Source organism: Pleurodeles waltl, chromosome 6 (genome assembly GCF_031143425.1).
Source record: "Pleurodeles waltl isolate 20211129_DDA chromosome 6, aPleWal1.hap1.20221129, whole genome shotgun sequence".
Classification (NCBI taxonomy): domain Eukaryota; kingdom Metazoa; phylum Chordata; class Amphibia; order Caudata; family Salamandridae; genus Pleurodeles; species Pleurodeles waltl.
Genome location: NC_090445.1, coordinates 855221757 through 855248386, shown reverse-complemented (window position 1 = coordinate 855248386; position 26630 = coordinate 855221757). Strand labels below are relative to the sequence as shown.

General features: G+C 46.0%; 1 long non-coding RNA gene across 1 annotated transcript in view; it reads right to left on the bottom strand.

Moving 5' to 3' along the window:
- The window catches only part of LOC138302049 (uncharacterized), a 144894-nt gene continuing 118264 nt past the window's right edge, over positions 1-26630 (bottom strand). The window contains exon 3 of the long non-coding RNA XR_011205244.1: positions 1-201. This is a non-coding gene — a long non-coding RNA (uncharacterized lncRNA). The remainder of the gene's footprint in view (positions 202-26630) is intronic.

Genomic DNA, 26630 nt, shown 5'->3' with positions numbered 1-26630 from the left:
TTGACTGGAAGTGGAAAAATTGCCTGTGAAATCCAGAAACATATAAACAAAGTAACTGTGTATGCAGCAGCTAAAACCAGCTGTAGGAGTGGTCCAGGCCCCAGCAGCGCCCTTTCCTGAAAACAGCTCCGCCACCTTGACAGGAATCGTGGCTGCAGGAGGATTCAGTGATTTGCTCCACAGTCCTACAAGCTGCAAAAACTAATAAAAACAGCGGATGTAAGAATCCAGGCAAAGCACTGCAATCAGCATTGAAAGGTAAGCATAAATAAAGGAGTTTTGGCAGCCTTAATGTACAAAAAAGTCATTGATAATGCAAGCATATTCGGACGTTAGAGGGCGGTCAATGGTCTTCCACAGGCATTATTCAAGCAGGATCCCCTCCTTTGGGCCAACCATTTTGCACATTTGTTTGAACATTGCCTTTTAACTTCAACCATACCTGAGTCCTGGCGTGGTGCCATCCTTCATCTTCTATATAAAAATGGCTCAAGATCAGATCCTGCCAATTTTAGGATGATAGCCCTGCTGGACAATGAGGCTATGTTCTATGCCAGCCTTTTGTTGCAGGATCTCCGTGCTTGGGCTGAATCGAAGTCACTAATTCCTATAGTCCAAACGGGGTTCTCTGCTGGTTCAGGCACTTCAACTAATTTATTAGCACTCTATCTTGATTGATAGGGCAATCTCGTCAGGCCTGATGCTGAATTGCTGCTTTGTGGACTTCAAGGCAGCATTCGATTGGATCCCCCAGAGTGCCCTATAGGCCAAACTACAAAGCTGGGCCATTCCCCCAGTTCTTTTGGGTGCCATTATAGAACTCCATACTAACACCTGGGTCTGTATTAAGCTTGGTGACGGGCGCTCCTTATCTAGGAAAATTCCCACCACTCGTGGTGTGAAACAGGGTTGTGTATTGGCTCCTCTTCTTTTTAATCTGTTCATTGCAGATATGTCAACACCTCTTGACGCCATCAACTCTCATCCCCCCCAAGATTGGTGGCTTCAGGCTTAGTCACCTGCTTTATGCGGACGACCTTGTTTTGTTTAGTTGCACTAACATCGGCCTTCAACGTTTGCTTAACCAACTTGTGACGTATACTTCCACCCATCAGTTAGAAGCTAACTTGTCTAAAACAAAAGTGGTTCCCTTTCGGAGGAAAAAACATTTGGGCTTTAGCTGGTACTATAAAAACCATAAACTTGTTTCCGACCAGTCCTACAAATATCTAGGGGTACATTTTGACTCCAGGGGCAGTTTTGTTAAAAATAAGAAGGAAATGGAACTTAAAGCTGTGGCCTTGCAGGTAGCCTTTTCCAAATTAGCTAAGGTTTTAAAGGTGCTGACCCTTCTTCCTTTAATGGATGTTATGAGAGCAAAAATCACTCCCTCGTTGGCCTATGGTCAAGACATTCTGTTGGGCAAAGGCTCTTGCCTATTAAATAGGTTGGTTAATAAAATCTACAAGAGAATCTTTCATGTTCCACACCTGGCCTCACCCGCGCAGGTATGGCTGGAATTTGGGCTTCTGGATTTGGTAGCAGTTGCTTTTTTGAAGTTGTGGTATAAACTGCGTCAGGCCTCGGACGGCCACTTGGAGGCAGTCCTGTGGCAAGTAATTAGCGAGCCAAAATCGAAGTGCACCTATTCCCAATTTTTGGTTGAATGCAAACAGCGATTGGTTGCTGGCGATCTTTGGGAAAGTAATCCCCCCTATTCCCTGTTTAAATCAGAGATTAAAAGGCTTATCCAACTGTATTTTTGTCATTCAGATTGCTCTCTTCTTGTCCATCAGAAGCATGCCTGGGCAGTAATTGGTTCCTTTAAGCCAGGTATGCCCTCCAGTTTTTTCTCTTGTACATATGGGTTTTGGTTGAAAAAGGCCTTTCTTGCCCTAAGGATGAGTGATTGGGGTTTTTTGAAACAGCGGCCCAAATGGTAGCTACCCCCCGGGGACAGTGTGACATGTAGAGGCTGAAGTAATGCAGACGAAACTACTGACCATGTGGTTTGTCTGTACCCAGCTCTACTAAAGGAGCGTAGACTCTTGCCCGGGAGCAAATGGCTCGAATTGGGAGTCCGCTCCTGTCGACAAGCTATTATCCAGTCTCTGGACCCTGGCAATCCAATGCTAAATGTGTTACTGACCAAATTTATTAAAATTGCACGATCTAAATTTAATGGCACTGCGAGCAACGAACACGTCTAGTTGGAATCTTTCCACGCTCTTGTCATTTTGTTCACATGGGTTAGGATGAGGAGCTCTAACGGTATAAGCTGATGCTTAGCGCAATTATTAATTCATACACCATGCACCTTAAGGCTGTGCCTATGTATATTGCCTTGTGTTTTATGTGGGGTTCTGAGTTGGGTGATTTGTATTTTATTTATTATTGGGAGAAACGTATTTTAACATGTCGCATGCGCAACTTATGATGTGCTTTTAGTTTGAATTCAGTCCTTGAGGGTATTTATTTTGATTGTCATTGATTGATTTTTTTTTCTTCCCTTGTTCATTTGTATTGGATTTTATTATCTGTACAATAATTTATTACTTACTTACTAGTGGGCGGCCATCTTGTTTCACACGCTCACCCGACTCCATTTAACCACAAAATTGACCTATTATTTTTGAGCTGTGATGAAAGACAAATTTTGAACAGCCATGTAACTGGATATGAGAAGCATTATTGAAATTCAGGACACATTTGAGTTTGGAACTTATTCTGAAATGAGATTTTGTGCATACCTGACAACCTGTGGTTCTCTACTGATGAATATGAATACATAGCAATAGCAATCCGCAGACACCTTCTAAATACTCATCTTTTCACAGATCAGATGAGACTGCAGACTGGGACACTTGAGGACTGACTACAGAGCCAGTCTCGCCAACTGAATGCCCTTTCCTGGTGTGTCTCTAAACAAGCTTATATAAGCGTCCACAAGTATGTGTATGTTGTGTTTTTCAAAACCTTTTTCACAAGTTGTGAATCACTACTGGACTGTATCAACTATTGTTTAAGGATTTTTATGGTCCTGACAAAAACCTACTCATCCATACCGGCTTAATTCTTGGCTGTAACCTGTAGACCAATGACTGCAGGGCCATAAATATTGCAGAACATCCACCAAGGAACATATTTGTGCTATTGCTTTTAACCTCATTGTGGTAATCTACATTAAATTTAGAATTTCAGATTATACCCAAGATACAATATAAAAGAGCTCCCTGAACCAGGTGATGCCTTCTCAGATCTACCAACATTCAGAATGGAGGTCCCAATGATGAAGCATGCCACAAACAAATCATGGGTGAGGGTCCCTTTATAAACCTGATCAGGTTACCTTTTTGGGATAGGATGGTTCTCATTCCCAACACTCCTGGTAAACAGGTGGCCCTTATCATTTTGATTAAGCAATGAACATGAATGCTATTTCAGTATGACCAGGCTCTTTACTGTGAGTTAGTTACTATTCTGAGTCTAGCCCCTTCCTATTAGGTGGTTCCTGCTCAGAAACCAGCACTTTCTGTCAGGTGGTCCATGTTCTACCAGTTTATAACAAGCCTCTAATCAATGCACTAGTGCATCCCAACGTCTCCGGTTTGTACCTGCTGTTGAATACTTTGCTTTAGCTCTGCTCTAGATCCCAAACTACAGCTTTGCAACAAATGGCCTGCAAATCAGACTGAGCATCTTGGACTTGTTTGTGCTTTTCTGCAATTTCATTCTTGTGCTGCCAGACACCACTTTCTAGATGTCATCATCTCTCCAACCCTTATCACACTTGGAGCAGATAGTGTGGTTTCAGAAGGGGTCACTCTTGCCTCAGAGCCTCTGAAAAGAGGCTAAGGACCAACACTTAAGTCCAGCCCTTGACAATATCCTCACAAAATTCAGCTACCATTGCACATGACAAGCCGAGTGACATGTTGTACAAACACAGGATTGATTTATATGATATACTCATAGATACCTGAACCAAATATTACTAAAGTTAAAATGTATACACAACAACCCGGTTGTGGCCTATCATATTCATATAGTATTCTAACATTTTGTGTAGGTTAATTACCATATGAAAGCAACACAAGACCTTATGCATCCTCCATTCCATAAATCTTCAAGTAGTTTGATGCTTGTTCGTGTCTGTTGTGAAAATACATCTGGGAACCGAATATACATCCAGCGAGGGTATGGCTTGGCAGTCCTACTTTTTTGCCTTGAGCAGTGCTCTGAGGGATGCAGTACGGTCAATGCTAAAGTACAACTTCTTAACCCTGTCCTAAAATATTTGGGGAGTTTTTAACTTTCCGAAAAATACTCCAGGACTGCTGTTAGAATAGTAAATAAGGCTCCTGCCCTTTTGTGGGGAGGTCGCACTTTCCTCAAAAATTCTAGGGATGGTATTAGAATAATAAATGTAACCTCCCAGTGTCCGCAATGCCAACTTCTGCCCATAGAGCACCACTTAAGCACATTTAGGGCCTCATTATGAGTTTGGCTGTCTTTTGGGGAGACCTCCGAGTCACACTGTGAAGACTGCCAAAAAACAGCCAAATTCCTAAACCGCCAGGACACTGGAGGGCAGGAAAGAGGCAGTACCACCACCAGCATTGCCAGCCTGATAAGAATCCACCCACCACATTACGAGCCACAAATCACCACAGCGGTCCTTCCATGGCGGAAAACCACTGGCGGTGTGAACAACCGTGGTCAGAACTCACTACTCTCAGGACACAACACCACATTGGATGGTTCGAATACCCTTCACATGACACACATCCACACACCCGACACACCTACTGACTGCACTATATAATACACCCCTACACAACCCCCAAATCTTTGCAACCGAAACGCCATTTATAGACACTAAGAACAGGCAATTACATAGAGATAGCACCTTTACACTATAAGCACACATACACGTCGCACTCAGCACACACCACACACCAGCACAACTAATACATTACATACATGACGAGCACACACAACCCACAACTATCGTCTCACCCTCATAATGCAGCACCCACACCTCACCAACCACCCAACACTGCACCCTTACCACTACCATGTCCCCACAAAAACACCCACGTTTCACTGACGACGAGTTGCGGGCCATGGTGGATGAAATTGTCAGAGCAGAGCCACAGTTGTTGGGAGAACAGCTCCAACAAACACCGATTGCCAGGAAAATGGAGTTGTGGCAAAGGATAGTCGACAGGGTCAATTCAGTAGGCAGACATCACGCACAAGGGAAGACATCATGAATAGGTGGCACGACTTATGGGGAAAGTGCGTTCCATGGCACCATGCCACCAGATCACCACCCAGAAGAATGGCGGTGGGCCCCCACTTCCTTTTCCACATTTCACATCTTGGGAGGAGAATGTCTTGGAAAAAACTGCATCTAGAGGGCCTGACTGGAATACCTGGGGGACTGGAGTCTGGTAAGTACCCACAACATCCATGTCACACATGTGTCTTGTCCTGCATGCTTCCTCGCCACCCAAATATTCCCTAATTAACTAAATGTCCCAGTACACCTACCACAGTTTCACTTAAAGCCCCTCTCCTGCATGCCACCACCCCACTCAGCCCAAATGCCCACACAGCCCTGGGAAAAGGCACGTCAACTACTGGCTAATCATATCACTACGACTCCCAGAATGCACTAACTGATCAATGTGAAAACCTGGTATGTGCACAACACATCACATGTAGTGCATGGACATCTAAAGTACGAGCCACACCATCTAGCTTGTTCTAGTGAGGACCAGTACATGGCAATAACAGCAATGCAATGACACACTCTCAATAGCAACCAAAGCAAAACACAGCTGCAGCTCAGTTACCATTCCTAATGGCCATAGATCCATATCCCCAAGCCTGAAGTAGACTGACCTGGGTTTGAAAGTAAGATAGCAGACTCCATGCACATGCACAACATCCAGAAAAAAGGACTATTACCCTTGCATACTCACATACTGTGTTCCCACTAGGACACCATTGTGCAATGTGCAGCTATAATTTGTGACAACTAGCAAGTCTGACTATTCACTAGGTAACAGAGCTGAACAGTCACGTCAATTATCAGTCAAAAGCAGAATCCATCCGCAGTGCAATATGTACCAAACTTGTATGACAGCTCCCAACATGGAGTATGGAAATCAAGCCACAGAGTTGTATGTACAACAAAGATATACTGTGCAGCATCTGTCAATGTCATTACAGGGAATCATGATAAGCATGTCACAAAGAGGTAACCAAACACACTTTCTAACCTGAACTCTGTGTCTCACTCCCTCCACAGGTAGGCCTGCCATTGCCACCATGGAGAGGATACCAGAGACTGCTAGTCCCCCTCAGGAGGAAGGCCCAAGTGAGGACAACACGCCTGGATGTCTGGACAGTGACAAACTACCTGGCCCATCTGGGACACCTGGTCAGTCAATGACTTCCAGCCTCACCCAGCCCACATCAACCCCTCCCACCCCTGGGGCATCCACATTACAGCCAACCATTTGCCCCCAAACCTGTGTCCCCAGGACAGTTCAATCAATTGTGTGCCCCACAGTACAGGGACCCGAGTTGAACCTGGACACCCCACACAATGATGGTCCTGCTACCACTGGGAGTGTGCACACCATGCCAGGGGCACAGGCACCTTTTTAACCCTATCTTAAAAGGGTTGGGAGGGATGCTGTGGGCCAGATGATGGGGCCTCCAAGGTACTCCACTGGCCAGGAAACCATCTCCCAAGTCTTGGGAGCATACCAAAGTTCCCAGGACAGGATGGGCCAAATAATTACCATGTTGGTGTAAAATCAAAGGCTGCAGGGGGAATACCACCCTGTGTGGTTTCTCAACACACCATCAGGCCCCTTCCACTAGCAATGTAACATCTGCCCCATCTACATCACCGACAGCTAGTGGAATGGGGACCATGCCAGAGGAACCACATGCCTCAGACACCCCTCCCTCTGTAGCTGAAGAACCCCCCAAAAATGTGGACGTCTGCCCAGACATCTGGCTGGAGCAGATGCCAAGACCAAACCTACTGCCAGGAAGTGAACCTCTCCTGATTTGTCAACCTTGTGCGCCACTGAGACACCCTGCTGACTGTTCTGAGACATAACTCAATTTTCCCTTGGTACAAGGACACTGGACCTGTGTAACAACTGTTGTAGCAGCTACTCTGATGAATCCATCTACCATGACTTCACTCATCACCTTTTAATTTATTTATGCACATTTAATTTGACTTTTCCTATACAGAAATGCACAATAAATCACATTTGAACACAGCCATTGTGTATGTGTCTTTAATAATACAATAACAATTATCACGCTTGCCAACTGTGGTCTGGTTATGACCCCCTGAATCGAACAGGCAGTGTAATGGCTATTTGACAGAGGCTTCCTCAGCAGGACACATATGACTAGAGAAATGTCACAAGATAGATGTCAGAGAGGTAGAAATCCAGAGAAACACCAGGGTATAGTCAGTATTCCAATCTGCAATTAGAGCATGACAGAGAGTACCATCAGGATAGAAGGCATGGTGGCATACTAAGCAGGTAATAGAAGTTATGCCAATGTTAGACTACCTACAAAGCAGGGTCACTCAGATTGTACCCATACATCACCCGGTAAATGCTCTTCACATATCCATACCATAGCTACATATTCACATATCCCATGGAACACACCAAGATCATCACAGAGGAACACAGTACTTAAACCATACAATGGCATAGGCCCCATGCCTGTAGGATTGTCACTCACCTTTGTCAGTTTACAGTTACAGAGGTCTCCTGGAGTGGCTAGGTACCTCACTGGTGACAACAGCCAAGGATGGTTTGGGTAGCCGTAGTCACCTGTGTACATAATGGTCGAACAACTTGCATGTATGTAGGACTGGCTAGATTGTGATTACAGGAGACATAACTCACAGACACACACTACAATGCAAACTTACCAAGCAGTCAGGCCCTCTCTGTTTGTAGTCATGCCATTAGTTGTGGGTCATTGCTGTTCTGAATGATGTAGGAATCATGCACAGATCCTGGAAATGTGGCTGTAACTTGTGAAATGTGCTGGTCTGCCAGACACACCACCTGAATGTTGATTGAGTGGTAGTTCTTCCTGTTCCTATACACCTGTTCATTAGCACTGAGAGGGACCAGGGCTACATGGGTGCCATCAATGGCTCCTACCACATGAGGAATGTGTCCCATATCATAAGTCTGCCTTCACAATGGCCAAATCCGCATGTTGGGGGAACCTGATGGAGTGTCATGTTGTGACATGAAGTAGGATATGTGGTGCTCCATATGGGACTCCCTATCCAGGAGATGTATACCTACAGTTGTGCATGTTTTCATGTGTTTATGTGAAGAATGTGATGACTCTCTCTCTCTCTCCTTCTCTATATCTCACCCCCTCTCTCTCTATTTGTGTGCATCAGCATTGGCAAGCGAAGGAGATAGGGCACAGGCTAATGGGACCTGGAGTGCTGAGACCACTGACAGCAAGTGCCCCAGTGCCCCAGAGGAAGCCTCCTCCAGTGGACACTCCCTGGCGGTGACGGACCCTTCTGGGACCACCTCAGCACCATCTTTGTCTGCCACTCCCCTTGCTACCCTTTTCTACCACCTCCCTCCTAGTAGTTCCCCACCCAATTGTCTCTGCCCGCTCACCCAGGAGGTTGGGCATCTCCTCTGCCCCTGCCCCTGTCAGCCCTGCTGCCCTCAGTGAGGAGGCTATTGACCTCCTGAGATCGATCTCTGTGGGTCAGTTGACCATCGTGAATGCCATCCAGGGACTGGCAACTCAAGTCAAGCAGAGAAATATGTTCCTGGAGGGCATTCATGGTGCTCCTGCTGGCCTACAGAGATCCTTTCAGGCTCTGGCCTCCATACTGACAGCAGCCAGTCACCCTTTGTCTTCTGTCCCCCCTCCACCTTCCTTTTTCCAAACCCAAATTCCTCTTCCCCCACCCAGCCAAAGCACACTGACACACAAGCATGCATCCACCTCCACATCCAAGGGTAGCGCTTACAAACACAAGCACCACAAGAACCACCACCGGCATGCACACAAACAACACCCACCTGCAGACACATTAACAGTCATTACCTGCCCTGACACCCCCAGCACCACAGACACTACACTTGACATACCTGCAGTCACCACACCAACATTCACCGATACAGCCACAACACCTGTCTTACTAACAGTCATCACGACTGCAGACCCACACACATCCACCCCAGTCACCACATCTGCAGCCACCACAACTACCGACACACCTACATGCAGCATATCCACCATGTCTGCAGTCACCAACCCAACAGACAGTCACCCATCCACCACAGCATCTCCTTGCACCTCCACCCCCCTCCTCCCAAGACACATAAACGCCCACACTCACCCGCCCAACAGACACCTACCACCCACAAGCATACCTCGCATACACATGCACCCAATACATCCACCAAGTCACCTCTTACAACCACTACTTCTCCCTCCACTCCCAAACTCATTTGCCATGAACGTCCCCGTGTGAATAAGAAGCTTTTCCTCTCAAAGTTGTGCTTTTTCTTAACTCCTCTCCCACCCTGTGATACCCCTAGAATCCCCAAGTCCAGCCCTTCCACCCCCAAGACCTTTACTGTCACCCCTGCAAGTTCCAATGCCCCTCCCCAGCCAAGAAGTTGACCTCTCTGAAGAGTTCCCAGCCCTCCCCTAAGCCTCGACCTAAGCCCCACCTCCCAAACCCACGCCCAAGGATCGCCCACCCAAGCCTAAGCCCAAACCCCCGACCCTCAATCACTGAGGTGCCTGCCTGCTCACTTGATGCCCCAACCTGTGGAGGTTACATGGCAGTCAGAAGTCACGTTGGGGCACACACATGTGCATATTGTACATGCTGCACTTGTTATTATGGGACTAGCCTCTGGCCTTGGATATTTATTTGTATAGATTTAAAAATTATTATATCACAGAACGAACCTGTTGTTGGTTTCAAGCTTACATCTTTGTCCTACATTTCTTTACTTAGGGCAGTTTTGGTCTTGGCTGACATTGTTTGTGTGTAAGCATTTGTGTGTGAGTGGTGGTTGTGCTACCAATTGTGTCTGGGCTGCATGTGTGGTTGTGTGTATGGCATTTGTCCCCCAGTGATGGATGTGTTTTGTGATGGGAATGTGTATGTTTGGGACATATTGTTGTGTTGGTATTGTGTGGTGTTTGTGTTGACATGTGTTATTTGCTATGTTTTGTTCCTTTGTATGGTTGTACTGGGTGCATGAGTGTATGTGGGTGTTGGTATGTCAGATCTGTTGTGATGTGTGTTTGCGGGGTATGTGGTATGGCTCATTGTTTGGACGTTTGAATTTGTGTGTTTGTTCTATGGTGCGGTAAGGCTGTGTTGTATGTATGATTTGTCAAGTGTAGGTGTGTATTGTGGGTGCTTAACGGTGTTTTGTGGTCTTGTGGTTGTGGTGTAGTTATGTCATTTGGAGGTGTTGTGTGTTGTTGGGTGTGACCGTGCCTGTGCTTTGTATCTGTGGGTTGGTGTGTGTTTTTGGCGTGTGGGTGTGTGTGATGGACATATTGTGTATGTGCTGTGTATGTACATGTGTCCATGTGGCTGTGTGTGTGCGTGTGTGTGTAAGTGTGGGGTTACGTGTGTGTGTTGCCCTAGCCACCAGCCCTGGAAGTGTATGTTTTGTGTGCTTAAATACATTGTCATTTTGCCACAGTGGTAGGTAGGTGTGTATACTCACAGTTGGTGTTATCGCCGTCATTGTCACTCGTTTCGGAGTTGTTGGGTGAGCAGGAGCAAAGGGAAGATGTGCAGTTCAGATTCCATGGTGGCTCCAGACTGGTATGTGTTCCTGAAGGTGGGTGTCTCCTTTTATAGAGTAGGTTTCCGCCAGGGGTTCAGTGGTGGTGTGACTGCAGCGGAAACCTTGGTGGTGTGCAGCCTTGTAATCTGTCCGGCGGGAACATGGTCTCCATCGGCCTGAAGTAGGCTGCCGACAACTGTGGCGTCCTGACCACACTGCCGGTGCCAGCGATGGATTGGCTGTATTCCGTTGGGAAAACCGCCATGCTCATAATTTGGAGGCCTTCTCTGCCAGCCTGTTGGCAATACAACCACCAACATGGGGGTTCTGCAGCCGCTGAACTCGTAATGACCCCCTTAGTGTCACACGCTTGAACACTTGCAATAAGTGGACTTTCTGATCGATATTAGACAATACAACAATAATACGTTAAACATTTTTTGATACATGTGGAATTTGTAGGTAAGTTACAATTCAAATACTAGTATGTATTTTTACACACAAAGAGACATACACTTTCTGATTGTTAAAATGTAAACTAACATTTACATTGTATTTAATAATAGAAAGTTCTAAACACCTTTTCCACATTAACATAACATTTTCAAAATGCAGCAAAATAATTCACTATAAATTACATCCACATTATCTTAGAGTAATGCTGCATGTTAGGAATATTACTTTTGATCACATCCCACATAAATGCTTTTACAGACTGTAAAAACCATAAACGAACATGTAGAGAGATTTGCAAATAAAATAAGGATATTATCAGTTGCATACACCAATATTCACAATTTACTGCTTAGTCAGTTTAAGCAGACTGCTATTCATAACAAACACTTTCCAAATAAAGTATTCATATAACAAATAAAGGGCCTGATTTAGATTCCGGTAGACATGTTACTCCTTCACAACGATAACGGTTAGCCCGTCCACCGAAATATAAATCCCATTATTCCCTATGGGATTTATATTTCGGCAGACAGGATATCTGTCACAGTTGTGACGGAGTAACTAGTCTGCCGAAATTTAAATCAAGTTCTATGTGCTTTAACCCAAACACCAAAGACAAGGTGCTAGTTACAAATGTGTAAGAAACATTTTCTATTAGCACCACAGCCCAAAAATAATAATAGCCAAAATCAACACTACAATATGCTAAGTGTGAATTTGCAAAACACATATGTTGGAGGTAAATCACACAAATTAATAAAGGAAAGAATCACATGTAATTCTATTCATAGTGACAAGCAAGTCATCACATAACACAATTGTGGGGATAAAATGGCAATAACCAATCATTCAAAGAGAGTAAACCAGTTCCAAAGAGACAACACCACACAAAGGATTAGCAATGAACCACTAATAAACTATGAAATACATGTATACACCAACGAGTCTCACATAGACCACCTCTAATGGTTATACTAGTGATAGGCTGATCTCTGGTAGCCTGCATCAAAACACAACGTCTCCAACACAAAAATAATCTACTAATTCCAAAGTTCTATGACAGTTTAAAACCAGCATCTATTATTCTCAAACAAAGCATGCCCTCTCCAAAAGGATTTAGCCTACTACCACCCCCCCTGGCCCCCACAATGAACTGGCTTCACCAATAAGGGCCAAAACAATTTCTATTTAGCTCTTCCTTCAGAAAAACAAGAGGTTCCTCCAAATGACCAAAAAATCTGAATACCTCTTGGACCTGGACATTAACTTTTCAACAAATAAAATATGAATTGGTGAACATAGATAAAAACATCACACATAAGTAGTCAAATTCTGCAGCAAACATTTTTATATTCATATTTTTGTGTGCACTGATTTCATTACAGGCGTCATAGTGGAGGTCGGTTTCTAATAATGTGAAGCGTATATGAATATGTGCATGTTCCAACCATGTATGTTGGTATGGGCATTACAGTGATAATGATTTATCAGTGCATTGACAACTATGGGGTTTTAGTGCTGTGATGTGCATGTGATGGTGAGGTGGGGGTGGTCTGTCTAGCATATGCTGGTTTGAATATGACATCTTGTAAGACAGATCTGAACAATGGTGTGTGGTGGTTTTGCTTCGTATTGTTTGACGGCTGATCATTCTCCACTGTAGCCACCTCCATTAGGAATCAGCTACCCAATTATATTAGCAACAGATCAAAATTGCTTTGGCTTAGAAAATTATTGAAGACTTGGCTTTTCTCTTGAATTTAAGATTTGATTGCAGATTAAAGTTTTGTGTGTTCACTATAGACCTGGACAGTACCATCAAGATACCCAGGACGATTGCTATGCTCTAACAACCCTTTCAATACAAATACAAATAGTGTTATTAGATGTCCGATGAAAGCAAGAATATGGCACATCAAAGGTGTGGTGGGTGCATGGGGTAAGGGCTATTGAAGATTGTGCAGGACCATGCGCCCCCTTCCCTGAACATTCTGAGGCCTGGGGACCCCGTTGCCAGGGCCCTTTTATTTAAATTAAAGGGGTGGGGCTGCATGGTCTCCCACCCAAGCCTTTTAAGGCCCCTTTTTAGGCTACTAATGATGCTCCCTCTCAGCGGGAGCAATATTTTGATCTGTTTGCCTGCCCACATCAGTGCGGGTAGGAAAACAGATCAAAAGTCTGCTTCTAGCCGGCGGGAGCTCCTGCTGAATGGAAGTAGACTTTGGCCCTCATTATGAGTCTGGCAGTCTTGCGGTGGTGCCACATTATGACCGTCACGGTCGGACCACTGACACTGCCAGGCTGCTGCAAGCCGGAAGCCTGGTGGTACCGGTGGTTTTCATCCTCCAGGGCAGCGCTGCTTGCAGCGCCGCCCTGAGGATTACAAGTCCCCATACCACCAGCCTTTCCATGGTGGTTTACACTGCCATGGAAAGACTGGCAGAATGGAGGTGCTGGGGGGCCCCTAGGGGCCCCTATGCACAACCCCATCGCGCATTCCACTCCCCGAATTACGGGCAGTGGAATGCGCGACGAGTACTTTTGCACCTGCCGCACCACCACATTGGCACCAGCTCCATTAAGAGCTGGCATCAATGTTAAGGCCCTGTGCACAGGTGTTTCCGGCCACCAGCCCTGCAGTGAACTCCTAATAGGGCTGGCGTTGTTCAGGCCGCACAGTCAGTCTGATGGCGGGAAGAGTTTGGCTGGCGGCCTCCACCGCCTGCCAAACTCATAATGAGGGCCTTTGTGTTTGCTCCCGCTTGGTGGGAGATTCAAAAAAGCTCCAAGTGCGAGCAAACACAGGTTTCCCTGCCTGCACCAGTACTGTCAGGAAAACCGCTATGTCTTGGGGATGGGTTCCCCGAGATATAGCAGATGGCAAGCACCAGGGGACAGGGTCCCCAGGGCCATTGATGGCTTGGGAAAAGTTTCAGCCCTTTGGGGTGGGCTTCCTGGGGGCCTATCATGGCTCTGGGAGGGGGGCTGCGTGGCCCACTTCTCCATTGTTAGAAATGTCAGCCTCAGGGGTGGGCTCCCCAGTGGCCTGTCATGGCTAGAGTACTGGATTTTCTCTCAGATCTGAAATACTGCTATCTTACCTGTATTAGCACTCATAAACACCCCTATCCAACTCAGATACACCCCTCCTATCTACTTCCCCCCCCCACGATTATGAGCCCACACCCGGCAACATCAGACCTTATTCCTACCTCATAAAATTGGTTATATGTCGGAACCACGGGTGCTTCAAGTACCCGTGGCTCAACAACGAGGTCGGAACAAAGACCTCGTTCTAACTACTAATGCCTTTACCACAAATGCAAACGATTTTACCATTGTAAATGCATTCCTTGTAAAGGCATTAGTGATCAGCATGCACGGTTCCAGCATGCTTCTCCCCTAGCCCCCCCGCCCCCAAAAATTACTGCAACCCCCCATCCCCTCAACTACCCCAAACCCCACCCCCAAAATTATGAGAACCCTAAGCCCCTCCCCTAAAACCTAAACCACCCCAACCCCCAACCCACCCCTTAAACCTAAACCATGACCCTCTCCCTTCCTTTAAACCCTAATCACCCCCAGCCCCCACCTCACCCCAAAAACTAAAAATACCCTGATTCCCCACCCCGCCCCTAAAACCTAAACACCCCAACCCACCCCTTAAACCTAAACCCTGACCCCCCAAACCCTAATCACACCCAGCCCCCACCCCACCCCACCCCACCCCAAAAACTAAAAATACCCTGAGTCCCCACCTGCCCCTAAAACCTAAACACCCCAACCCCCAACCCACCCCTTAAACCTAAACCCTGACCCCTCTCCCCCAAACCCTAATCACCCGAGCCCCCACCCCACCCCCCCAAAAAAAACGAGCCCCAATCCCAGCCCAACTTACTTCCTCCTTCACCGCGTCGTCTCCGACTCCCTTCTTCTGTACCTTAACCATGCATGTACGTGGTTCAGACATTCGTGGTTAAGGTACCAAAACCAGGAAGTCGTGAAAAACGAAATCGTTGTTTCGCTTTAGTTTTTCACGACTTTGTAGTTTCGGAGTCGTTGTTCCGGGTGTTTCCCCATAAAATTCCCTCAAAACTTCTCCAAACATGCCTCAAGGAAATACCAAGCACATACTCCTCAAGGAACACCCAGAAACTTTCATAATAGGCATGTAATACAGTACGACAAATGGAGGCCTTAAACAGACTTCTTCTACTCCAAGAAGCCGGCCAAATGGAAAGAAAACTTCCTACATCACTTACATGTAACCAACACAATCAATATCCCTTATGGATCCAAACTCAGTTTTAACCCCATCCTAAAATTTTGATGGACAATTGTCTATATCTTTATACAGAAATGGAAACATCCTAATTCAAGCCTCAGAACAGAACTTTTCCATCTCTGACCGCTACCACCACACTCCTTGCACCTCCATGCCATCCGCCCACATCCCTCCTCCACCTTCTTCCCATAAAACACATATCTCCACACTCCCACCTCACCCAGGATAACCTACCACTCCATAAACCTCACACACCAAATAACATCTACTCCGCCCTTGCTTCCCTACCTATCCCTGAACCCCTAGAAGCTAAAATCATACTGTAAGAATTACTGACTCTTCCGTTAAGGCTCACTTCCCTTACACCTGATTCATCACAAACCTCCAACCACATTAGCCTACCATAGCCCCCACCCTAGGTTTTGATGACCACCAGTCAACTCCACTATCTCCTACTGATCCAATCACCTATCAACTAATGCCTATACTCATCCGACTTGATCTTATAGTCAGCACAATACTAGAGGAAATCACCCCTTAATAAAGGGACACCAAGATGCACTCCATCTCGCTCTCTAATTACACAGTTCTGGCAAAAACTAATCCTGGCACAATCATGCAGTCTGAAACTCCTTGCTCTATTCCCTGGTCCACTATTCCCTACCCTCAGTACCACCTTAAGCCAAGAAGAACCACTAATGGAATGTCGCTGCTAGAAGCAGAAATGCTGAGCTACTCCCACAATAATGCTCCCAGACAACCCTGCTATTCTAAGATTCCTGTCACTCTTGACACAAATAGGACACCTCCAACTTATCACCCGCTGAGGCCCGCCCATCCAGCTTACTTCCATCTAAGTTGATAAATCTCAGCGTAGAACATCACCCAAGATAAACTGCATGCTCTTAAACTGAAGGTCAGCAGTCAAGCATGCCACTGAAATAGCAGAAACTACATTATTACATGAATCTGACATTTGTTTTCTGACTGAGTTCTGGTCTCAAGACCACTCATCCCCCATGATTGATAGCCTCACTCCACCGGGATTCTCAAACATTTGTCATAAGCAGAAGGACCACATTGGTGGTTGAATAGCTATCATACACAAAAACTATCTGTGTCTAAAACCCTTCAGAATCACTGAATACTCAACCTTTGAATATCTAGGAGCCGAACACTCCTCCAAATACTCCAGTCCTAAGAAGTTCTATGCCATTTATCACCCCCCAGGAATAAAACAACAATTCTTAGAAGAACTAACAGACTTAACAATGCTAAACTGCCTGAAGGAATTCACAGACATTATACTAGGAGACTGAAACCTGCACTTGAATGATATTGAAGATACAACAATACATGGCCTATCCACCCTCATTGAAATTAATGCTCTAATACAATTCTGCAAAAAGCAACCTCAAAATAAAGTCTCTACCCTCGATGTAATCATTGCCAACCATAATAGCGTATCCTTGCACTCTATCCTACCCACTGATTGGACTGATCACTGGCTAATTTTATTCAAACTCAATAACAACTAACTAAAGCACCCAACCCAAACTGTTTTTTTAAGCACTGGGAGAAGAATATACACAAAATCCTCCATTTGGAATTAGAATCCCTAATCAGTTCCCAAACTTTCCTCCTCCTCACCTCATTTAAACTGATAACCTTACCTCCCACTACAACAATACAATGGCAAAAATTCTTAACATAGGCGCCCCACTAAAACTCAGAAAATGGAGAAGCATCCTCTCCAGATCCTGATTCAATAAAGACCTTAGTATGGAGAGACAAAAACTTAGACTGACTGAAAGAACCTGAAGACAACAACCTTGCTGAACCATCTCTCCATCCTCTAAGCTGAATGCCTAAAATACACAAAACTTATCTACAGAAATAAATCCTCTTTCTTTCGAAGCATAACTAGATCTGGGTAGAAACAGATCAATCCTACCCCCTACCTTATTCAACCTCTACATGAAACCCCTTGCAGACATCTTGAAACAGGACAGAACTGTGTACCATCTATATGCAGACGACACTCAAGTCTTCATCAAAAGACAGTTAAAGACATCCAGCACCTGAACAACATTCTTGTCATGGTACAATCATGGCTGACCAGTATCTATTTAAAACTGAACCCCAATTAATCTGAACTTCTCCTCATTCAGCCACAAGGAAATTCTCAGCCTATCCACCACTGGTTTAGCAATCTAGATGCATTAAGCTGCAAACTATCTATCTCCATTTAAGTGAAGTCACTAGGGCTTACACTTGATAAAAACCTGAGTATGAAAGACCATATTATTGCCTCAGCAAAAAGTGCCTTTTACACTGTAAACCACCTGAAACAAATCAAACCCTTTACCCCCTGACGATTTAAAGACTGTAGTCCTCTCTAAGCTGGACTATGGCAACTCACACATCACAGGTACTTCAAAAAACTACCTTATCTCCATGAGGTCCACACTCAATTCAGCGGCTAGACTTCTCTCTGGGGAAAGCTGTTTTGATCACATCACTCCCACACTGAAGCAGCTCAACTGGCTACCAACCGAAGTAAGAAACATTTTCAAAACGGCTTGCATAACCCACACATTTCTTTAAACAGAGAAACCAGACTACCTTGCTAAAAAACTATCAAAATTTGGCCAAAAGAGGCCCTTGCAAAGTTATAACACTCTACTCCTGATTCTTCTCAAGTTCCTTCTCTGGTAATGCACCTAGAATTGGGAATGCCCTACCCAGCGATCTACAGGACAATCAATCATTCCTCTGCTTCAGAAAAATACTAATCTTACTTCCCTGCCTTCCCCTTCCGAACAACTTTAACCCAATCATCACGACCTCTGGAAATAACTGATCGTTTATTTCTCCTACTCATGAAAAAACCTAGTATTTCCACCTCTGGATATTATTGATCTTCTATCCACAGTTTAATGTATAATGTACAGCTTATTGTATGTTATTACCCTGTATGACTTACTATTTTTCTTGTGTTTTCCTTGTAATTTGATGTCCATACAAACTTTGTAAAGCGCTCTGATAACCTCAGATTAAGTTTCGCAATACAAAAATAAAAAAAATGGGCCTGTTGCTGATCCAACCATCCAGATAAACAATTACTTTAACCTTAATTTCTAAAACACTACTGAACAGATTTAAACCTAATCACAAAAAACATAATCTGCAGACCAATATCTAGCTTTCTGCCAAATTTGGTGTAATTTTGTTCACCAGTTTTTGCTCTAGCCATGTCTAAAGAAGTCTATGGAAAATGCATGGGGATTTTGAATTGTGGGACCCCCCTTTTTCTCGGCCCCTACTTGACAGATCACCCCGAAACTTTCCATGCACACACTAGTAAGAAAGCAGCTACTTTTTGGAAAGTTTTGTGGAGATTCGTCAAAGGTGCCATAGTTATTAGCAACACAAAAAATGCTTTTCCTATGCAACAGCTGACCTAACTACAACTACCCAGTGTGTATGTGTTTGTGTGTGTATACACACACACACACACACACTCTGCTTGGGCACACATATTTTAGTTTAGCTTTGGCCTGCACACTTTCACCTACATATCTGGTCTGATTTCATTTATTCAGTTTTATTCATTTTAGTTAGCCTTCTTTCAGTGGGGATGTTTTTATTTTCTAATCAGCTGTAACTTTGTGATTCTGCAGAAGCATTGTTATTAGTATTCTGGGCTTGACATTTCACAATCTACCTCTGTCCCAGGCTGACAAGAACAGTACATGAAAATCCAGCTAGCAATTCTCGCCTCAACAGTATGTAAACAGTTCAAAACATAGACACATGCCCACGTCAGGCATTTTTATGGAACAGAAATATGTTTTCTTATAAAAACACTTTGCGGGCCAAAGGGCAACAGGGAGGCCATTTTGGCCAGGTTTCCAACCATGCTGCATGCCATTTCATTGCTGACGTCAGCCCTGTCTCTACAACCGAACCAGGAGATGGTGGGCAGACCCCTATCTTCCAGGTAATGGGAGTGGGTGCTCCTTTCATGGACTAAATATAGACAGATTGGTCTATCACTGCTATGCTCTCACTTAGGAGTTAGGGGTTAGGTAGGAATTATCTATGTATGTTATTCCAATATGTTGGGACTGTTTATTTTCTTCTTGCTGGTCACCACCATTCTAATCCTTTTACGTCTCATTACCCTAATAGTTGCTGCTCATACATTTTATCCTAGATTGCAGTTTTTTTCAATAAATGTATTGAAAACTGTCCTGAATCTCTTTCTTCGGCCTATGTCTGTTTATGAGAGATTTTGCTAACGAGGGAAAGGGGTGAAGCTTGTCGACCGCAACTTACCCGAGAAGCCGTAGAGTGTCATGTTTCAGATTGCCACAAATCACCTTTTCTTTCAGGTTTGGGTGAGGCGCTGCTAGCTAGCCGAAAGGGCTGGGCTGACAGCTGCCAGGATGGTGTGGGATTGAATAAGTCACCCACAAACAGTGGTGCTGCCACCCCAAATCCATCAGTCTTGATTCATTAACGGGAGTCCTAGGACAGGTAAAGGCATGCGTGGTAAAGGCATGTGTTATAAAGTTATCTATTCTATAACAGACAGCAGGAGGAGGGCGGGTTAGGCAAGCAATTCATGGGAGGTGCAGGCTAGCTTTGTAAGGAAATGCCTCCTTGGCATGGTTGCCCCCTGACTTTTTGCCTTTGCTGATGCTATGTTTACAATTGAAAGTGTGCTGAGGCCTGCTAACCAGGCCCCAGCACCAGTGTTCTTTCCCTAACCTGTACTTTTGTATCCACAATTGGCAGACCCTGGCATCCAGATAAGTCCCTTGTAACTGGTACTTCTAGTACCAAGGGCCCTGATGCCAAGGAAGGTCTCTAAGGGCTGCAGCATGTCTTATGCCACCCTGGAGACCTCTCACTCAGCACAGACACACTGCTTGCCAGCTTGTGTGTGCTAGTGAGGACAAAACGAGTAAGTCGACATGGCACTCCCCTCAGGGTGCCATGCCAGCCTCTCACTGCCTATGCAGTATAGGTAAGACACCCCTCTAGCAGGCCTTACAGCCCTAAGGCAGGGTGCACTATACCATAGGTGAGGGTACCAGTGCATGAGCATGGTACCCCTACAGTGTCTAAATAAAACCTTAGACATTGTAAGTGCAGGGTAGCCATAAGAGTATGTGGTCTGGGAGTCTGTCAAACACGAACTCCACAGCACCATAATGGCTACACTGAAAACTGGGAAGTTTGGTATCAAACTTCTCAGCACAATAAATGCACACTGATGCCAGTGTACATTTTATTGTAAAATACACCACAGAGGGCACCTTAGAGGTGCCCCCTGAAACTTAACCGACTATCTGTGTAGGCTGACTAGTTTTAGCAGCCTGCCACAAACCGAGACATGTTGCTGGCCCCATGGGGAGAGTGCCTTTGTCACTCTGAGGCCAGTAACAAAGCCTGCACTGGGTGGAGATGCTAACACCTCTCCCAGGCAGGAATTGTCACACCTGGCGGTGAGCCTCAAAGGCTCACCCCCTTTGTGCCAACCCAGCAGGACACTCCAGCTAGTGGAGTTGCCCGCCCCCTCCGGCCAGGCCCCACTTTTGGCGGCAAGGCCGGAGAAAATAATGAGAATAACAAGGAGGAGTCACTGGCCAGTCAGGACAGCCCCTAAGGTGTCCTGAGCTGAGGTGACTCTAACTTTTAGAAATCCTCCATCTTGCAGATGGAGGATTCCCCCAATAGGGTTAGGATTGTGACCCCCTCCCCTTGGGAGGAGGCACAAAGAGGGTGTACCCACCCTCAGGGCTAGTAGCCATTGGCTACTAACCCCCCAGACCTAAACACGCCCTTAAATTTAGTATTTAAGGGCTACCCTGAACCCTAGAAAATTAGATTCCTGCAACTACAAGAAGAAGGACTGCCTAGCTGAAAACCCCTGCAGCGGAAGACCAGAAGACGACAACTGCCTTGGCTCCAGAAACTCACCGGCCTGTCTCCTGCCTTCCAAAGATCCTGCTCCAGCGACGCCTTCCAAAGGGACCAGCGACCTCGACATCCTCTGAGGACTGCCCCTGCTTCGAAAAGACAAGAAACTCCCGAGGACAGCGGACCTGCTCCAAGAAAAGCTGCAACTTTGTTTCCAGCAGCTTTAAAGAACCCTGCAAGCTCCCCGCAAGAAGCGTGAGACTTGCAACACTGCACCCGGCGACCCCGACTCGGCTGGTGGCGATCCAACACCTCAGGAGGGACCCCAGGACTACTCTGATACTGTGAGTACCAAAACCTGTCCCCCCTGAGCCCCCACAGCGCCGCCTGCAGAGGGAATCCCGAGGCTTCCCCTGACCGCGACTCTTTGAACCTAAAGTCCCGACGCCTGGGAGAGACCCTGCACCCGCAGCCCCCAGGACCTGAAGGACCGGACTTTCACTGGAGGAGTGACCCCCAGGAGTCCCTCTCCCTCGCCCAAGTGGAGGTTTCCCCGAGGAAACCCCCCCTTGCCTGCCTGCAGCGCTGAAGAGATCCCGAGATCTCTCATAGACTAACATTGCGAACCCGACGCTTGTCTCTACACTGCACCCGGCCGCCCCCGCGCCGCTGAGGGTGAAATTTCTGTGTGGGCTTGTGTCCCCCCCGGTGCCCTACAAAATCCCCCTGGTCTGCCCTCCGAAGACGCGGGTACTTACCTGCAAGCAGACCGGAACCGGGGCACCCCCTTCTCTCCATTCTAGCCTATGCGTTTTGGGCACCACTTTGAACTCTGCACCTGACCGGCCCTGAGCTGCTGGTGTGGTGACTTTGGGGTTGCTCTGAACCCCCAACGGTGGGCTACCTTGGACCAAGAACTGAACCCTGTAAGTGTCCTACTTACCTGGTAAAACTAACCAAAACTTACCTCCCCCAGGAACTGTGAAAATTGCACTAAGTGTCCACTTTTAAAACAGCTATTTGTGAATAACTTGAAAAGTATACATGCAATTTTTATGATTTGAAGTTCCTAAAGTACTTACCTGCAATACCTTTCGAATGAGATATTACATGTAGAATTTGAACCTGTGGTTCTTAAAATAAACTAAGAAAAGATATTTTTCTATATAAAAACCTATTGGCTGGATTTGTCTCTGAGTGTGTGTACCTCATTTATTGTCTATGTGTATGTACAACAAATGCTTAACACTACTCCTTGGATAAACCTACTGCTCGACCACACTACCACAAAATAGAGCATTAGTATTATCTATTTTTACCACTATTTTACCTCTAAGGGGAACCCTTGGACTCTGTGCATGCTATTCCTTACTTTGAAATAGCACATACAGAGCCAACTTCCTACATTGGTGGATCAGCGGTGGGGTACAAGACTTTGCATTTGCTGGACTACTCAGCCAATACCTGATCACACGACAAATTCCAAAATTGTCATTAGAAATTGATTTTTGCAATTTGAAAAGTTTTCTAAATTCTTAAAAGACCAGCTAGGGCCTTGTGTTAGATCCTGTTTAGCATTTCTTTTAGAGTTTAAAAGTTTGTTAAAAGTTTGAATTAGATTCTAGAACCAGTTTTAGTTTCTTAAAAAGTATTCCAACTTTTAGAAGCATAATGTCTAGCACAGATGTGAATGTGGTGGAACTCGACACCACACCTTACCTCCATCTACAGATGAGAGAGCTAAGGTCACTCTGTAAACTAAAGAAAATAACAATGGGCCCCAAACCTACCAAAATACAGCTCCAGGAGCTTTTGGCAGAGTTTGAAAAGGCCAACCCCTCTGAGGGTGGCAACTCAGAGGAAGAGGATAGTGACTTGGAGGACAATTCCCCCCTACCAGTCCTATCTAGGGAGAACAGGGTCCCTCAAACCCTGACTCCTAAAATAATAGTCAGAGATGCTGGTTCCCTCACAGGAGAGACCAACACCTCTGAAATCACTGAGGATAGCCCCAGTGAAGAGGACATCCAGTTAGCCAGGATGGCCAAAAGATTGGCTTTGGAAAGACAGATCCTAGCCATAGAGAGGGAAAGACAAGAGATGGGCCTAGGACCCATCAATGGTGGCAGCAACATAAATAGGGTCAGAGATTCTCCTGACATGTTGAAAATCCCTAAAGGGATTGTAACTAAATATGAAGATGGTGATGACATCACCAAATGGTTCACAGCTTTTGAGAGGGCTTGTGTAACCAGAAAAGTGAACAGATCTCACTGGGGTGCTCTCCTTTGGGAAATGTTCACAGGAAAGTGTAGGGATAGACTCCTCACACTCTCTGGACAAGATGCAGAATCTTATGACCTCATGAAGGGTACCCTGATTGAGGGCTTTGGATTCTCCACTGAGGAGTACAGGATTAGGTTCAGGGGGGCTCAAAAATCCTCGAGCCAGACCTGGGTTGACTTTGTTGACTACTCAGTGAAAACACTAGATGGTTGGATTCAAGGCAGTGGTGTAAGTAATTATGATGGGCTGTACAATTTATTTGTGAAAGAACACCTGTTAAGTAATTGTTTCAATGATAAACTGCATCAGCATCTGGTAGACCTAGGACCAATTTCTCCCCAAGAATTGGGAAAGAAGGCGGACCATTGGGTCAAGACAAGGGTGTCCAAGACTTCAACAGGGGGTGACCAAAAGAAAGGGGTCACAAAGACTCCCCAGCAGAAGGGTGATGAGACAACCAAAACTAAAAATAGTAAAGAGTCTTCTACAGGCCCCCAAAAACCTGCACAGGAGGGTGGGCCCAGAGCCTCTTCACAAAACAATGGGTACAAGGGTAAAAACTTTGATCCCAAAAAGGCCTGGTGTCATAGCTGTAAACAGCATGGACACCAAACTGGAGACAAGGCCTGTCCCAAGAAAGGTTCCACTCCAAACTCCCATCCAGGTAACACTGGTATGGCTAGTCTCCAAGTGGGATCAACAGTGTGCCCAGAGCAAATCAGGGTCCACACTGAAGCTACTCTAGTTTCTGAGGGTGGGGTGGATTTAGCCACACTAGCTGTCTGGCCGCCTAACATGCAAAAATACAGACAGCAACTCTTAATTAATGGGACTAGAATAGAGGGCCTGAGGGATACAGGTGCCAGTGTCACCATGGTGACAGAGAAACTGGTTTCCCCTGGCCAATACCTGACTGGAAAAACCTACACAGTCACCAACGCTGACAATCAGAGAAAAGTACATCCCATGGCAATGGTTACTTTAGAATGGGGAGGGGTCAATGGCCTGAAACAGGTGGTGGTCTCCTCAAATATCCCAGTGGACTGTCTGCTTGGAAATGACCTGGAGTCCTCAGCATGGGCTGAGGTAGAGCTAAAAACCCATGCAGCAATGCTGGGTATCCCTGAACTGGTGTGTGTGAAAACAAGAGCACAGTGCAAGGCACGGGGTGAAAAAGTAGAGCTGGAGTCTGGAAAAATGGCCCAGCCTACCAAGAGAACAGGAAAGTCAGTTGGGAAACCAACTGCAACACAGCAAAAGAAAGGGGACCTCTCTTCTCCGGAAGAAGTTCTGCCCTCTGAGGGAACTGAGCCTTTGGAGCTTGAACCTTATCAGGTTGAGCTCTTGGGCCCAGGGGGACCCTCAAGGGAGGAGCTGTGTAAGGGACAAGAAACCTGTCCCTCTCTTGAAGGCCTTAGGCAGCAAGCTGCTGAAGAGTCCAAAGGCAAGAAAAATGGAACGCATAGGGTCTATTGGGAAGATGGACTCCTGTACACTGAGGCCAGAGACCCCAAACCTGGTGCCACTAGGAGAGTGGTAGTGCCTCAGCTGTTCAGAGAGTTCATCCTAACATTGGCCCATGACATTCCCCTTGCTGGACATTTGGGACAAACCAAGACGTGGGAGAGGTTAGTCAACCACTTCTACTGGCCCAATATGTCCAACATGGTTAAGGAGTTTTGCCTCTCCTGCCCCACCTGTCAAGCCAGTGGTAAGACAGGTGGGCATCCAAAGGCCCCCCTCATTCCACTTCCAGTGGTGGGGGTTCCCTTTGAAAGAGTGGGTGTGGACATAGTTGGTCCACTGGAACCTCCCACAGCCTCAGGAAATATGTATATCCTGGTAGTAGTGGATCATGCTACCAGGTATCCTGAAGCTATTCCCCTTAGGTCGACTACTGCCCCTGCAGTAGCCAAGGCCCTCATTGGTATCTTTACCAGAGTGGGTTTCCCTAAGGAGGTGGTGTCTGACAGAGGTACCAACTTCATGTCAGCATACCTAAAGCACATGTGGAATGAGTGTGGAGTGACTTATAAATTCACTACCCCATACCATCCACAAACTAATGGCTTGGTTGAGAGATTCAACAAGACATTAAAAGGCATGATCATGGGGCTCCCAGAAAAACTCAAAAGGAGATGGGATGTCCTCTTGCCATGTCTGCTTTTCGCTTACAGAGAGGTGCCACAGAAGGGAGTAGGATTCTCACCCTTTGAACTTCTGTTTGGTCATCCTGTAAGGGGACCACTTGCTCTTGTTAAAGAAGGCTGGGAGAGACCTCTCCATGAGCCAAAACAAGACATAGTGGACTATGTACTTGGCCTTCGCTCTAGAATGGCAGAGTACATGGAAAAGGCAACCAAAAACCTTGAGGCCAGCCAACAACTCCAGAAGTTTTGGTATGACCAAAAGGCTGCACTGGTTGAGTTCCAACCAGGGCAGAAAGTCTGGGTTCTGGAGCCTGTGGCTCCCAGGGCACTCCAGGACAAATGGAGTGGCCCTTACCCAGTGCTGGAGAGGAAGAGTCAGGTCACCTACTTGGTGGACCTGGGCACAAGCAGGAGCCCCAAGAGGGTGATCCATGTGAACCGCCTTAAGCTCTTCCATGACAGGGCTGATGTGAATCTGTTGATGGTAACAGATGAGGATCAGGAGGCAGAGAGTGAACCTCTCCCTGATCTTCTGTCATCAGACCCAAAAGATGGCACAGTAGATGGAGTGATCTACTCAGACACCCTCTCTGGCCAACAGCAGGCTGATTGTAGGAGAGTCCTACAACAGTTTCCTGAGCTTTTCTCCCTAACCCCTGG